Below are 16,174 nucleotides of genomic sequence, written 5' to 3' on the forward strand. Positions count from 1 at the left end.
GATCAGTGTAGTACTGGGGAGGAGGGAGGACCTAGAATGTGTTATCTACTACTGGGGGAGGAGGGAGGACCTGGGGGAGAGAATAAAGGAGATTATCTGACTACTGGGGGAGGAGGGGAGGACCTGGGGATAGTGTGTTTATACTACTGGGGAGGGGAGGGGTTGACCCTGGGAAGATAAAGGAGATTATCTGACTACCAGCCCAGCGAGAATAAAGTGTATTTATGAGAGAGGGAGGAGACCTGGGGCCGGGGGCTGACTACTGGGGAGGAGAGGACCTGGGGGGAGAGAATAAAGGTGATTATAATTGCTACACGGGGGAGGAGGGGGAGGGACCTGGGGGAAGCCGAAGTATCTGACTACTGGGGAGGAGGGAGGACCTGGGGGGAGAGAATAAAGGAGATTATCTGACTACCGGAGGACCTGGGGGGATGGAATGGCCATCTGACTACTGGTTAGAGAAACTAAACGAGATCATCTGACTACTGGGGGAGGAGGGGAGGACCTGGGGGGAGAAATAAAGGAGATTATCTGACTACTGGGGGAGGAGGGGAGGACCTGGGGGAGAATAAAGGAGATTTATCTGACTCTGGGAGGAGGGAGGACTGGGGGAGATTATCTGACTACTGGGGGAGGGAGGACCTGGGGGGGAGAATAAAGGAGATTATCTGACTACTGGGGGAGGAGGGGAGGACCTGGGGGGAGAGAATAAAGGTGATTATCTGACTACTGGGGGGGGAGGAGGGGGAGGACCTGGGGGGGGAGAGAATAAAGGTGATCATCTGACTACTGGGGGAGAGGGGAGGACCTGAGCGACCCTGGGGGGGAGGAGAGAGTGAGCGAGGAGGAGGGAGGAAGAGAGAGAGCCAGGGGAGGTGGAGAGAGATAGCCAGGGAGGTGGAGAGAGAGCCAGGGATATATGCAGAGGAGAGGGAGGGAGGCGAGGGGAGGGGTAGAGAGAGAGCCAGGGAGGTAGAGAGAGAAGGAGAGAGCGAGGGAGGTGTGGAGAGAGATCGAGGGAGGTTTGGAGAGAGAGCCAGGGAGGTGTGGAGAGAGATCGAGGAAGGTGTGGAGAGAGATCGAGGAAGGTGTGGAGAGAGATCGAGGGAGGTGTGGAGAGAGATCGAGGGAGGTGTGGAGAGAGATCGAGGGAGGTGTGGAGAGAGATCGAGGGAGGTGTGGAGAGAGAACGAGGGAGGTAGAGAGAGCCAGGGAGGTGTGGAGAGAGAACGAGGGAGGTAGAGAGAGAGCCAGGGAGGTGTGGAGAGAGAACGAGGGAGGTGGAGAGAGCCAGGGAGGTGGAGAGAGAGCCAGGGAGGTGGAGAGAGAGTGAGGGGAGGTAGATTAGCTGATGATGGTAGAGAGAGAAGCGAGGAGGTAGCTAAGGCGAGGATTAGATGACAACGACATTATTTTTAGCGGGGAGCAGGTAGAAGAAAGCGAGGAGGTATTCAGTGAAAGAAGGCGAGGGAGAGGTAGAGAGCATATTCATGAGGTAGAGATTATTATTCCAGGGAGGTGTGGATAGTGAGAAGCGAGGAGCGATGCGACTTGATATCCGAGGTATATTCCGGCGAGGGAGAGGGACATAGCCAGGGAGGTAGAAGAGGCCAGGGATGTGGAGAGAGCCAGGGAGGTGTGGAGAGAGAGCCAGGAGGTAGAGAGAGAGCAAGGGCGGTAGAGAGAGAGCCAGGGGGAGGTGTGGGAGAGAGATCGAGGAGGTGTGAAAGAGAGCCAGGGAGGTGTGGAGAGATCGAAGAAGGTGGAGAGATCGAGGGAGGGTGGAGAGAGATCGAGTGGGAGGTGTGGAGAGAGAACGAGGAGGTAGAGAGAGAGCCAGGGAGGTGTGGAGAGAGAACGAGGAGGTAGAGAGAGTCAGTGAGGTGGAGAGAGAGCCAGGAGGTGGAGAGAGAAGAGCGAGGACGTATTAGATTAGAGCGAGGAGGTAGAGAGAGAGAGCCAGGGAGGTGTGAGAGAGAGTCAGGAGGTAGAGAGAGGGGCCAGGATGTAGGTAGAGACATGGCAAGGGAGGCAGAGAGAGAGCGAGGGAGGTGTTGAGAGAGAGCGGAGGGAGGTAGAGAGAGAGAGCGAGCGAGGAGGTAGAGAGAGAGCAAGGGAGGCAGAGAGAGAGCGAGGGAGGTGTTGAGAGAGAGAGCGAGGGAGGTAGAGAGAGAGAGCGAGGGAGGTAGAGAGAGAGAGCGAGGGAGGTAGAGAGAGAGAGAGCGAGGGTGGTAGAGAGAGAGAGCGGGGTGGTAGAGAGAGAGAGCGAGGGAGGTAGAGAGAGAGAGAGAGCGACGGGGTAGTAGAGGGAGGTAGAGAGCGAGGGAGGTAGGAGAGAGAGAAGAGAAAGCCGAGGGAGGTAGAGAGAGAGCGAGAGAGCGAGGGAGGGAGGTAGAGAGAGAAGCGAGGAGGTAGAGAGAGAGAGCGTGGGAGGTAGAGAGAGAGAGCGAGGGAGGTAGAGAGAGAGACGTGGGAGGTAGAGAGAAGAGCGTGGAGGTAGAGAGAGAGAGCGTGGGAGGTAGAGAGAGCGAGGGAGGTAGGGAGGTAGAGAGAGAGCCGAGGAGGTAGAGAGAGAGAGAGAGGAGGTAGAGAGCGAGGGTGGTAGAGGAGAGGGAGGTAGAGAGAGCGAGGGTGGTAGAGAGAGAGAGTGGGAGTAGAGAGGAGGTAGAGAGAGGGGAGGTAGAGAGAGAGAGCAGGGAGGTAGAGAGAGAGAGAGAGGGAGGTAGAGAGAGAGACGAGAGAGTGGTAGGTAGAGAGAGAGAGGATTTAGGTAGAGATTAGAGAGCGAGTGGTGGTAGAGAGAGAGAGCCAGGGTGGTAGAGAGAGAGAGCGAGGGAGGTAGAGTGTTTATCTCCTCACAGCCTTGTTGTCCGCCTGGCTGCTGTCGTATCCAGTAGTGAGGTCTCGTACAGCGGTGATGGCGACGCTCCACACTGCCTGGGGTATGACACATCCTCCTGGTTACCGTAGTGACGCAGCCGGTCAAACATGGCCCGGATCACTGCCTGGTCGTGACAGATGAAGTAGGAGTTCTTAGTGATGTGGTACCCATACCTGGAGGAGAGAGAGAGGGGAGAGGGGAGGGGGGAGAGAGGAGGGGGAGAGAGAGGAGGGGAGAGAGAGGAGAGGGGGAGAGAGGGAGGGGAGAGAGAGAGGAGAGAGAGAGAGGGAGAGGGGGGAGAGAGGAGGAGGGAGAGGAGGAGAGAGAGAGAGAGAGAGAGAGAGAGAGAGAGAGAGAGAGAGGGGGAGAGAGGAGAGAGAGAGGAGGAGAGGGGAGAGGGGGAGGAGTGGGGGGAGAGAGGAGAAGAGGGGGAGAGGAGAGAGAGGAGGGGAGAGAGGGAGGGGGAGTGAGGAGAGAGAGAGAGGAGAGAGAGAGGAGGGGGGAGAGAGAGAGAGGAGGGGGAGAGAGAGGAGAGAGAGGAGGGGGAGTGAGGGAGAGAGAGAGAGAGAGAGAGAGAGAGAGAGAGAGGGAGGGGAGAGAGGAGAAGAGGGGGAGAGGAGGAGAGAGAGGAGGGAGAGAGAGGAGGGGGAGAGAGGGAGAGAGAGAGAGAGGAGGGAGAGGGGGAGAGAGGAGGAGGGGGAGAGAGGAGGGAGAGAGAGAGAGAGAGAGAGAGAGAGGAGAGAGAGAGGAGGAGAGGGGAGAGGGGGAGGGGAGGAGGGGGGAGAGAGGAGAAGAGGGGGAGAGGAGGAGAGAGAGGAGGGGAGAGAGAGGAGGGGGTGAGGGGAGAGAGAGAGAGAGAAGGAGAGAGAGGAGGGGGGAGAGAGAGAGAGGAGGGGGAGAGAGGAGAAAAGGGGGAGAGGAGAGAGAGGGGGGGGTGAGGGAGAGAGAGAGAGGAGGGAGAGAGAAGAAGAGGGGGAGAGGAGGAGAGAGATGAGGGGAGAGAGAGGAGGGGGAGAGAGGGGAGAGAGAGAGCGAGAGAGAGAGAGAGGAGGGGTGAGAGGAGAAGAGGGGGGAGAGGAGGGAGAGAGGAGGGGGAGAGAGGAGAGGAAGGGGGAGACAAGAGGGGGGAGAGGAGGGGAGTGAGGGAGAGAGAGAGGAGGAGAGAGAGAGAGGGAGGAGAGAGGAGGAGAGAGAGAGAGGAGGAGATAGAGAAGGAGAGAGAGGATGGGGAGAGAGGAGAGGAGGGGAGAGAGGAGAAAAGGGGGAGAGGAGGAGAGAGAGGGGGGGGAGGGAGAGAGAGAGAGGAGAGAGGAGGGGAGAGAGAAGAAGAGGGGAGAGGAGGAGAGAGAGATGAGGGAGAGAGAGGAGGGGGAGAGAGGGAGAGAGAGAGAGAGAGAGAGAGAGAGGAGGGGAGAGAGGGAGAAGAGGGGGAGAGGAGAGAGAGGAGGGGGAGAGAGGAGAGGAAGGGGAGAGAAGAGGGGGGGAGGGGAGTGAGGGAGATAGTTAGGAGGAGAGGGGAGGATAGAGGGAGGGGGATAGATATTTATTTACATAGATAATTAGATAGGATGGGGGAGAGGAGGGGAGAGAGAAGGAGAAAAGGGGGAGAAGAGGAGAGAGAGGGGGGGAGGAGGGAGAGAGGAGAGAGAGAGGAGGGGAGGAGGAGAAGAGGGGAAGAGGAGGAGAGAGAGGAGGGGAGAGAGGAGGGGGAGAGAGGAGAGAGAGAGAGAGAGGAGGAGGAGAGAGGGAGAGAGGAGAGGAGGGGGAGAGAGGAGGGAGGGGAGAGAGGATTTGAGGGAGAGAGAGAGGAGGAGAGAGGAGGAGAGAGAGGGGGAGAGAGAGAGGAGGAGGGAGAGGATGGGGAGAGGAGGGGGATAGAGGAGAGGAGGGGGAGAGAGGAGAGGAGGGGGAGAGAGGAGAAGAGGGGGAGAGAGGAGAAGAGGGGGGAGAGAGGAGAGGAGGGGGAGAGGAGAGAGAGGGTGTAAGGCACGTTGGGCTCTGGAAAATACACTATTTCTATACATACATATACACATAACGGTCTGGTGAGGTGTGTTGTTGTGACAGTGTGTGTGTGTGTGCGTGTGTGTGTGTGTGTGTGTGTGTGACCCACTCCTCGTAGACAGCAGTGAGTTGTTGTGACAGTGTGATGTTCTTCGCGGCCAGGTATGATGTCATCTCCCCAGCGATGGCTGCCGCACTGACCCCATCTTTATCCAGCACGGCAGACCCACACATGTACCCTGCAACACAACGAGGGGCGAGAGGAGGGGCACAGGAAGTCATGTCAACCCCACTAAACCGGCGTCTGGCTGGTCTAGTGGTGGAGGACAGGAAGTATTTTAAACCCCACTAAACCATCGTCTGGCTGGTCTAGTGGTGGAGGACACAGGAAGTCATTTAAACTCCCACTAAACCATCCTGGCTGGTCCTGGCTGGTCTAGTGGTGGAGGACACAGGAAGTAATTTAAACCCCACTAAACCATCGTCTGGCTGGTCTAGTGGAGGACACAGGAAGTCATTTAAACCCCACTAAACCATCGTCTGGCTGGTCTAGTGGAGGACACAGGAAGTCATTTAAACCCCACTAAACCATCGTCTGGCTGGTCTAGTGGAGGGTGGAGTCTAGTGGTGGAGGACACAGGAAGTCATTTAAACCCCACTAAACCATCCCCTGGCTGGTCTAGTGGTGGAGGACACAGGAGAGTCACAAACCCCACTAAACCATCCCTGGCTGGTCTAGTGGTGGAGGACTGATGGAGAGTCTGTTAAATGACTCCAAGTGGGTCTGGCTCCCCAACAGGAGGGGGGTCTGGCTCCCCAATAGGGGGTCTGGCTCCCCAACAGGGGGGGGGGTCTGGCCCCCAACAGGGGGGTCTGGCTCCCCAATAGGGGGTCTGGCTCCCCAACAGGGGGTCTGGCTCCCCAACAGGGGGTCTGGCTCCCCAACAGGGGGGGGTCTGCTTCCCCAACAGGGGGGTCTGGCTCCTAACAGGGGGTCTGGCCCCAATAGGGGGGTCTCAACAGGGGGCTCCCCAATAGGGGGGGGTCTGGCTCCCCCAATAGAGGGGGGTCTGGCTCCTCAACAGAGGGGGGTCTGGCTCCCCAACAGGAGGGGGGTCTGGCCCCAACAGGAGGGGGGGGTCTGGCTCCCTGGGGTCTGGGGGGTCTGGCTCCCCAACAGGGGGGGTCTGGCAACAGGGGGTCTGGCTCCCCAACAGGGGGGTCTGGCTCCCCAACAGGGGAGGTCTGGCTCCCCAACAGGGGGATCTGGCCCCAACAGGGGGGGTCTGGCTCCCCAACAGGGGGGTCTGGCTCCCCAATAGGGGGGTCTGGCTCCCCCCAATAGGGGGGTCTGGCTCCCCAACAGGGGGTCTGGCCCCAACAGGGGGGGGTCTGGTCTGGCTCCCCAATAGGGGGTCTGGCTCCCAATAGGGGGGTCTGGCTCCCCCAATAGGGGGGTCCGACTGATTTCCTTCAATGACCTTGAAAATTGTTGAGTTTCTATTTTTGTTCAGTATACCTCAATTACTGGGTACAGCTGTGTGTGTGTGTGTGTGTGTGTGTGTGTGTGTGTGTGCAGTGTGCAGTGTGTGTGTAGTGTGTGTGTAGTGCAGTGTGTGTAGTGTGTGTAGTGTGTGTAGTGTGCAGTGTGTGCAGCGTGTAGTGTGTGTGTAGTGTGTGTGTAGTGTGTAGTGTGTAGTGTGTGTAGTGTGTGTGTAGTGTGTGTGTAGTGTGTGTAGTGTGTAGTGTGTGTAGTGTGTGTGTAGTGTACCTATAGCCTCCTCGAAGGCGAACAGAACCATCTTGTTCTGGTCCAGCAGCTCTCTGGCCCTGTTGCCCATCCACTTGAACCCAGTCAGAGTTTCCTGTCCACACAGGATGTGATGTCATAGTCAGGAAGTGACATCATTCAAACTTTAATTTTTATTCATTCATAAAAGGATGTAAGGAGAGGAGAGGGGGTGGGAAGGTGAGATTGAGATTTGGATACAAAATCAATTTGAATATTGACATGAGGTTTGTTCATTGAATGCTAGAGCGTTGAGAATAAGTGTGTGATGGTAAATTAAAAGTGTGTGTGTGTGTGTGTGTGTGTGTGTGTGTGTGTGTGTGTGTGTGTGTGTGTGTGTGTGTGTGTGTGTGTGTGTGTGTTTTACTCGAAGTGGAAGCCCTCCTGAGAGCGATGGCTCGTAGAATCTTAGAGGAGACGGTGGAGGCCAACATGTAGACTGACTTGACGGTAGACTGGTCTGGGCTGGTCTGTTTCCAACACTGATACACCCACCAACCCAGCAACGCCCCCAACTCATTACCACTGAACACACGCCACTGACCACTACACACACACACACACACACACACACACACACACACACACACACACACACACACACACACACACACACACACACACACACACACACACACACACACACAGAGAGAGAGAGATAGAGACACCTTATACACCCATCAGCCCCCCCAACACATTACCCATGATCCCTACAGGCCTCCTCCCCTTCTGTTGCTCAGCAACGCCCCAACACATTACCCATGATCCCTACAGGCCCCTTCTGTTCCTCAGCAACGCCCCCAACACATTACCCATGATCCCTACAGGCCCCTTCTGTTCCTCAGCAACGCCCCCAACACATTACCCATGATCCCTACAGGTCTCCTACCCTTTCTGTTGCTCAGCAACGGCCAGGCGGTCAGCGTCCGGGTCGCGGGGCCAGAACTACAGTAGCTCCCTCCCTCTCCGCCAGGGCAAACGACAGGGTCTGTAGGACGGGACACACACACACACACACACACACACACACACACACACACACACACACACACACACACACACACACACACACAGGTGGATGACACACACACACACACACACACACACACCACACACACACACACACACATACACACACACACATACACACATATGACTGACCAGGACCACCCACCTCAGGGTTGATATGACTGACCAGGACCCACCTCAGGGTTGATATGTCTGACCAGGACCCCCTCCCCTCCTCTGGGTTGATATGACTGACCAGGACCCCCCCTCCTCAGGGTTGATATGACTGACCAGGACCCCCCCCTCCTCCCTGACCAGGACCCCTCCCCTCCTCAGGGTTGATATGACTGACCAGGACCCCTTCCTCCTCCTCAGGGTTGATATGACTGACCAGGATCCCCCCCCCCCCCCTCAGGGTTGATATGACTGGGACTTCTCCCCCCTCAGGGCTGATATGACTGACCAGGACCCCCCCTCAGGGTTGATATGACTGACCAGGACCCCCCCCCCTCCCCTCCTCAGGTTGATATGACTGACCAGGACCCCCCCCCTCCCCTCCTCAGGTTGATATGACTGACCAGGAACCCCCCCCCCTCAGGGCTGATATGACTGACCAGGACCCCCCCTCCCCTCCTCCCTGGGTTGATATGACTGACCAGGACCCCCCCCTCCCCTCCTCAGGGTTGATATGACTGACCAGGACCTCCCCCCTCCCCCCCCCCTCAGGGCTGATATGACTGACCAGGACCCCCCCCCTCCCCTCCTCAGGTTGATATGACTGACCAGGACCCCCTTCCCCTCCTCAGGGTTGATATGACTGACCAGGACCCCCCCTCAGGCTGATATGACTGACCAGGACCCCCCCCTCCCCTCCCTCAGGGTTGATATGACTGACCAGGACCCCCCCCCTCCTCAGGTTGATATGACTGACCAGGACCCCCCCCCCTCCCTCCTCAGGGTTGATATGACTGACCAGGACCCCCCCCCCCTCCTCAGGGCTGATATGACTGACCAGGACCTCCCCTCCCCTCCTCAGGGTTGATATGACTGACCAGGACCCCCCCCTCCCCTCCTCAGGGTTGATATGACTGACCAGGACCCCCCCCTCCCCTCCTCAGGGTTGATATGACTGACCAGGACCCCCCCTCCCCTCCTCAGGCTGATATGACTGACCAGGACCCCTCCCCTCCCCCTCAGGGCTGATATGACTGACCAGGACCCCCTCCCCTCCCCTCCTCAGGGTTGATATGACTGACCAGGACCCCCTCCCCCCCTCAGGTTGATATGACTGACCAGGACCCCCCCCCCTCCTCAGGGTTGATATGACTGACCAGGACCCCCTCCCCTCCTCAGGGTTGATATGACTGACCAGGACCCCCCCCTCCCCTCCTCAGGGTTGATATGACTGACCAGGACCCCCCCCCCCCTCCAGGGTTGATATGACTGACCAGGACCCCCCTCCCCCCCCTCAGGGTTGATATGACTGACCAGGACCCCCCCCCTCCTCAGGGTTGATATGACTGACCAGGACCCCCCCTCCCCTCCTCAGGGTTGATATGACTGACCAGGACCCCCTCCCCTCCTCAGGGTTGATATGACTGACCAGGACCCCCCCCCCCCCTCCTGATATGACTGACCAGGACCCCCCCCCCCCTCAGGGTTGATATGACTGACCAGGACCCCCTCCCCCTCCTCAGGGTTGATATGACTGACCAGGACCCCCTCCCCTCCTCAGGGTTGGGGATTTGACGGTGGGGAACCAGGGTCAGGGTCTTTCTGCTCCTCTACCGTACGGGGGTCGGAGGTCAAAGGCCTTGAAAGCTGATTGACGAAGGCGTGTCCCCTCCTGCACGGAGGTGTATGATCTTCACCTCTGAACCCTTGTTGATGTCCCTCCCCGGGGTTGATATGACTGGTTAGAGGGGAGACGGGGTTAGAGGGAGGGGGTAGAGGGGAGACGGGGGATAGAGGAGACCCCCCTCCCCTCCTCAGGGCGGGGATAGAGGGGAGGGGGTTAGAGGGGAGACGGGGATAGGGGGACGGGGTTAGGGAGACTGATAGAGGGGAGACCCCCCCCCTCCTCAGGGGTTGATATGACTGACGGGGATAGAGGGGAGACGGGTTTCCCCTCGGGGATCCTCAGAGACGGGGGGTTGATATGACTGGTTAGAGACCCCCCCCCCCTCAGGGTTGATATGACTGAGGGGAGGCCCCCTCCCCTCCTCAGGGTTAGAAGGGAGACGGGGATATGACTAGAGGGGAGACGGGGATAGAGGGGAGACCCCCCTCCCCGGGGTTGATATGAGGGGAGACGGGGTTAGAGGGGAGACGGGGATAGAGGGAGACCCCCTAGAGGGGAGACCCCTAGAGGGGAGACTGATATGACTGACGGGTTTAGGGACCCCCTTCCCCCCTCGGGGTTAGAGGGGAGACGGGGATAGGGGGAGACCCTCCTCGGGGGTTAGGGGGAGAGTGGGAGACTGAGAGGGAGACGGGGGATAGAGGGAGACGGGGATAGAGGGAGACGGGGGTTAGAGGGATTTAGAGGGGGAGGACCCCTTAGAGGGGAGACGGGGTTAGAGGGGAGATGGGGGTTGAGAGGGGTTAGAGGGGAGACGGGGGAGGTCAGAGGGAGATGGGGGGTTAGAGGGGAGACGGGGTTAGAGGGGAGACGGCGAGAGGGGAGACGGAGGTTAAGGGGAGGGGGTTGAAAGCTGAGGGGAGACCCTGGTTAGGAGGGGTTAGAGGGGAGACGGGGTTAGAGGGGAGACGGGGGTTAGAGGGGAGATGGGGTTAGAGGGGTTAGAGGGGAGACGGGGATAGAGGGGAGACTGAACGGGGGGTTGAGTCGGGGATAGACGGGGGTTAGAGGGGAGACGGGGTTAGAGGGAGAGGGGGTTAGGGGGAGATGGGGGTTAGAGGGGAGGGGTTGAGGGGAGACGGGGGAGGGGTTAGAGGGGAGATGGGGGTTAGAGGGGAGACGGGGTTAGAGGGGAGACGGGGATAGAGGGGAGACGGGGGTTAGAGGGGAGACGGGTTTAGAGGGGGTTAGAGGGGAGACGGGGTTAGAGGGGAGACGGGGGTTAGAGGGGAGACGGGGATAGAGGGGGGTTAGAGGGGAGACGGGGGTTAGAGGGGAGACGGGGGTTAGAGGGGAGACGGGGGTTAGGGGAGACGGGGGGACGGGGGTTAGAGGGGAGACGGGGTTAGAGGGGAGACGGGGGATAGAGGGGAGATAGAGGGAGACGGGGATAGAGGGGAGACGGGTTTAGAGGGGAGACGGGGGTTAGAGGGGAGATGGGGTTAGAGGGAGACGGGGGATAGAGGGGAGACGGGGATAGAGGGGAGAGGGGAGGGGGGATAGAGGGGAGACGGGGTTAGAGGGAGACGGGGGATAGAGGGGAGACGGGGGATAGAGGGGAGATAGAGGGGAGACGGGGTTAGAGGGGACGGGGGGATAGAGGGGGGTTAGAGGGAGAGACAGAGGGGTTAGAGGGAGACGGGGATAGAGGGGAGATGGGGGGAGGGGAGCTAGAGGGAGACGGGGTTAGGGGGGGGAGACGGGGGATAGAGGGGGATAGAGGGGAGACGGGGATAGAGGGGAGACGGGGGATAGAGGGGTTAGAGGGGAGACGGGGATAGAGGGGTTAGAGGGGAGACGGGGTTAGGGGGGAGACAGGGGTTAGGGGAGACAGGGGTCAGAGGGGAGACGGGGTTTAGAGGGGTTAGAGGGGAGACGGGGTTACGGTGTGTGTGTGTTACCTGAGGTGTGTGTGTGTGTGTTACCTGTGGTGTGTGTGTGTGTTACCTGTGGTGTGTGTGTGTGTTACCTGAGGTGTGTGTGTGTGTGTGTTACCTGTGGTGTGTGTGTGTTGTTACCTGTGGTGTGTGTGTGTTTTACCTGTGGTGTGTGTGTGTTTTACCTGTGGTGTGTGTGTGTTTTACCTGTGGTGTGTGTGTGTTACCTGAGGTGTGTGTGTGTTACCTGAGGTGTGTGTGTGTTACCTGAGGTGTGTGTTTGTTACCTGAGGTGTGTGTGTTACCTGAGGTGTGTGTGTTACCTGAGGTGTGTGTTTGTTACCTGAGGTGTGTGTGTTTTTACCTGAGGTGTGTGTTACCTGTGGTGTGTGTGTTACCTGAGGTGTGTGTGTTACCTGTGGTGTGTGTGTGTTTTACCTGTGGTGTGTGTGTGTTACCTGAGGTGTGGTGTTACCTGAGGTGTGTGTTTGTTACCTGAGGGTGTGTGTGTTACCTGAGGTGTGTGTGTTACCTGAGGTGTGTGTTACCTGTGGTGTGTGTTACCTGTGGTGTGTGTGTTACCTGAGGGTGTGTGTTACCTGAGGTGTGTGTGTTACCTGAGGTGTGTGTTACCTGTGGTGTGTGTGTTACCTGAGGTGTGTGTGTTACCTGAGGTGTGTGTTACCTGAGGTGTGTGTTACCTGTGGTGTGTGTGTTACCTGATGTGTGTGTTACCTGATGTGTGTGTTACCTGAGGTGTGTGTGTGTGTGTGTGTTACCAGAGGTGTGTGTGGTGTGTGTGTTACCTGTGGTGTGTGTGTTACCTGAGGGTGGTGTGTGTGTGTGTTACCTGAGGTGTGTGTGTGTGTGTGTTACCTGAGGTGTGTGTGTTACCTGAGGTGTGTGTGTGTGTTACCTGAGGTGTGTGTGTGTGTGTGTTACCTGAGGTGTGTGTTACCTGAGGTGTGTGTGTGTGTTACCTGAGGTGTGTGTGTTACCTGTGGTGACAGTGCTGTTGGACGGTCCTGAAGTACTCTGTGTGAATGTCTTGGAACGGGTCCTTCAGCAGAGGGCTGTGAGAGAGAGAGGTTATGTCCCAGGACTCAGGCCAGGGCTCCAGGTTAGCCTCGATGGCTACAGAGATGCCCTTATCATGGGGCGGCACGATCTGGGCACCGTTCTCCCAATACACCTGAGAGAGGGAGGGGGAGAGACGGGGAGGGGGGGGAGGGGGGGGGGGACGGGGAGGGGGGGGGAGAGAGAGAGACAGGGGAGAGAGAGACAGAGGAGAGGGGAGAGAGAGAGAGAGAGAGAGAGAGAGAGAGGGGGAGAGAGAGAGGGGGAGAGAGAGAGAGAGAGGGAGAGAGAGAGAGAGAGAGGGAGAGACAGAGACAGAGAGAGAGAGAGAGAGAGAGAGGAGAGGGAGAGACAGGGAGGGGGAGAGACGGGGGGAGGGGGAGAGGAGAGAGAGAGGAGAGAGAGAGACGGGGAGATGGGGAGAGAGAGACGGGGGAGAGATGAGAGAGAGACAGAGAGAGAGAGAGAGAGAGAGAGAGAGGGGAGAGATAGGGAGAGACAGAGACAGAGAGAGAGAGAGAGAGAGAGAGAGAGAGAGAGAGAGAGAGAGAGACAGAGAGAGAGAGAGAGACAGAGACAGAGAGAGAGAGAGAGAGACAGAGGGGGAGAGGGACTACAGACACTGGTCTAATACACCTAGAAACTGCTCAACAGAAGAGAGAGAGACACAGGGAGGGGGGAGGGAGACAGGGACCTAGAGAACAAGAACATTATCAATAAGGGGAGAAGAGACAGAGAGAGAGATGGGGCTGTGGGAGGAGGTTACCATGAGAGAGCCAGGGCACACAGACTCCAGATGAGACAGAGGGCTGGAGAGAGAGGAAGACACACACAGGAGAGAGAGAGAGACAGACAGACACACACACAGAGACAGACACACACACAGAGAGAGAGAGAGACAGAGAGAGAGAGGGAGGGTTACTGGGAATCATAGAGGAGAGAACAGACAGAGAGAGGTTACTGAGAGAGAGAGTGGGGGGAGAGACAGAGTTACAGAGACAGAGAGAGAGACAGAGAGAGAGAGAGAGAGAGAGAGAGGGGGAGAGGGAGAGAGAGACAGAGACAGGAGAGTATCATGAGAGCTGGTTACCCTTGGACTGAGTAGAGGAGAGACTTGGAGAGTAGACAGGGAGTTGGGGAGAGACTGACTTTACACTGGTCTAATACACCTAGAAACTGCTCAACAGAAACAGACCAATACACTGAGACAGGGACCTAATCAATCAATAACATTATCAATAAGGTAATGAATGTTACCTTGTAACCGTTGTCCTGTTTGGGGTTGTGGAGGCGGTTACCATGACGCCAGCACACAGACCCAGATGAGACACAGCGAAGGGCTGGAGAGATGGGGAAGACACCACACACACACACACACACACACACACACACACACACACACACACACACACACACACACACACACACACACACACACACACACACACACACACACACACACACACACACACACACACAGTATGATTCCAGGTTATTAATGTAGGAGAGGACTATGAACCAAAAGGAGTCACTGGGAATCATACGTGTGTATGATCGAGGAACAGCCCACTAGCCTGTCACGTGTGTCATACATGTGTATGAGTTCCTGAGTATCATGGGGTTGGTTACCCTTGGTTACTGAGTATCATGGGGTTGGTTACCCTTGGTTACTGAGTATCATGGAGTTGGTTACCCTTGGTTACTGAGTATCATGGGGTTGGTTACTGAGTATCATGGGGTTGATTACCCTTGGTTACTGAGTATCATGGGGTTGGTTACCCTTGGTTACTGAGTATCATGGAGTTGGTTACCCTTGGTTACTGAGTATCATGGGGTTGGTTACTGAGTATCATGGGGTTGATTACCCTGGTTACTGAGTATCATGGAGTTGGTTACCCTTGGTTACTGAGTATCATGGGTTGGTTACTGAGTATCATGGGGTTGGTTACTGAGTATCATGGAGGGGTTGGTTACCCTTGGTTACTGAGTATCATGGGGTTGGTTACCCTTGGTTACTGAGTATCATGGGGTTGGTTACTGAGTACCATGGAGTTGGTTACTGAGTATCATGGGGTTGGTTACTGAGTATCATGGAGTTGGTTACTGAGTATCATGGGGTTGGTTACCCTTGGTTACTGAGTATCATGGGGTTGGTTACTGAGTATCATGGGGTTGGTTACCCTTGGTTACTGAATATCATGGAGTTGGTTACCCTTGGTTACTGAGTATCATGGGGGGGTTGGTTACTGAGTATCATGGAGTTGGTTACTGAGTATCATGGAGTTGGTTACTGAGTATCATGAGTTGGTTACCCTTGGTTACTGAGTATCATGGGGTTGGTTACTGAGTATCATGGAGTTGGTTACCCTTGGTTACTGAGTATCATGGGGTTGGTTACTGAGTATCATGGGGTTGGTTACCCTTGGTTACTGAATATCATCAGTTGGTTACTGAGTATCATGGGGTTGGTTACCCTGGTTACTGAGTATCATGGAGTTGGGTTGGTTAGTTGGTTACTGAGTATCATGGGGTTGGGAGTATCATGGGTTGGTTGGTTACTGAGTATCATTGGGTTGGTTACCCTTGGTTACTGAGTATCATGGAGTTGGGTTGGTTACTGGGTATCATGGGTTGGTTACTGAGTATCATGGAGCTGGTTGGTTACTGGGTATCATGGGGTTGGTTACCGAGTATCATGGAGTTGGTTACCGAGTATCATGGAGTTGGTTACCCTTGGTTACTGCATCATGGGTTGGCATGATACTTGGCTTTTAAGGGGGGTCTAATTTCCCAGGGCACCAGGGCCATTAACCAACATAGACGTACTCACGAAGGGTGTGGGTGTGATGTCACAGAACAGGTGGACAGGTACTCCTGGCAGGTGAACACAGCGGCCGCCAGGCTGGCAAAACGTCTACTGCTGCCTCCACTGGGAGGGTGGGCACGGGCATCAAACCCTACCACCACCCCCCTCTCCTTCAGACACTCCCCGAAACATTGCTCCAGATACTTACAGAACCCCTGGGGAGAGAGAGAGAGAGAGAGGAGAGGGAGAGGGGAGAGAGAGAGAGAGGGGAGAGACAGAGAGGGAGAGGGGAGAGAGAGAGAGAGGGGAGAGACAGAGAGGGAGAGGGGAGAGAGGAGAGAGAGGGAGAGAGAGGAGAGGGAGAGGGGAGAGAGAGAGAGAGAGACAGAGAGAGAGAGGGGAGAGAGAGAGAGGGAGAGGGCAGAGAGAGAGACAGAGAGGGAGAGGGGAGAGACAGAGAGGGAGAGGGGAGAGAGAGAGACAGAGAGAGGGAGAGGGGAGAGACAGAGAGGGAGAGGGGAGAGAGAGGAGAGAGAGAGGGAGAGAGAGAGAGAGAGAGGGAGAGGGGAGAGACAGAGAGGGAGAGGGGAGAGACAGAGAGGAGAGAGGGAGAGACAGAGAGGGAGAGGGAGAGAGAGAGACAGAGAGGGGAGAGACAGAGAGGGAGAGGGGAGAGAGAGACAGAGAGGGGAGAGACAGAGAGGGAGAGGGGAGAGAGAGAGACAGAGAGGGAGAGGGGAGAGACAGAGAGGGAGAGAGACAGAGAGGGAGAGGGGAGAGACAGAGAGGGGAGAGACAGAGAGGGAGAGACAGAGAGGGAGAGGGGAGAGAGAGAGACAGAGAGGGAGAGGGGGAGAGACAGAGAGGGAGA

At 56.8% G+C, this 16,174-nt stretch overlaps 1 pseudogene; it reads right to left on the reverse strand.

Moving 5' to 3' along the window:
- Positions 1–15,524, reverse strand: part of LOC124029253 — an 18,261-nt pseudogene extending 2,737 nt beyond the window's left edge.
- Positions 15,525–16,174: the final 650 nt, after the last annotated feature.

Source organism: Oncorhynchus gorbuscha, unplaced genomic scaffold (assembly GCF_021184085.1).
Source record: "Oncorhynchus gorbuscha isolate QuinsamMale2020 ecotype Even-year unplaced genomic scaffold, OgorEven_v1.0 Un_scaffold_5911, whole genome shotgun sequence".
Lineage (NCBI taxonomy): Eukaryota > Metazoa > Chordata > Actinopteri > Salmoniformes > Salmonidae > Oncorhynchus > Oncorhynchus gorbuscha.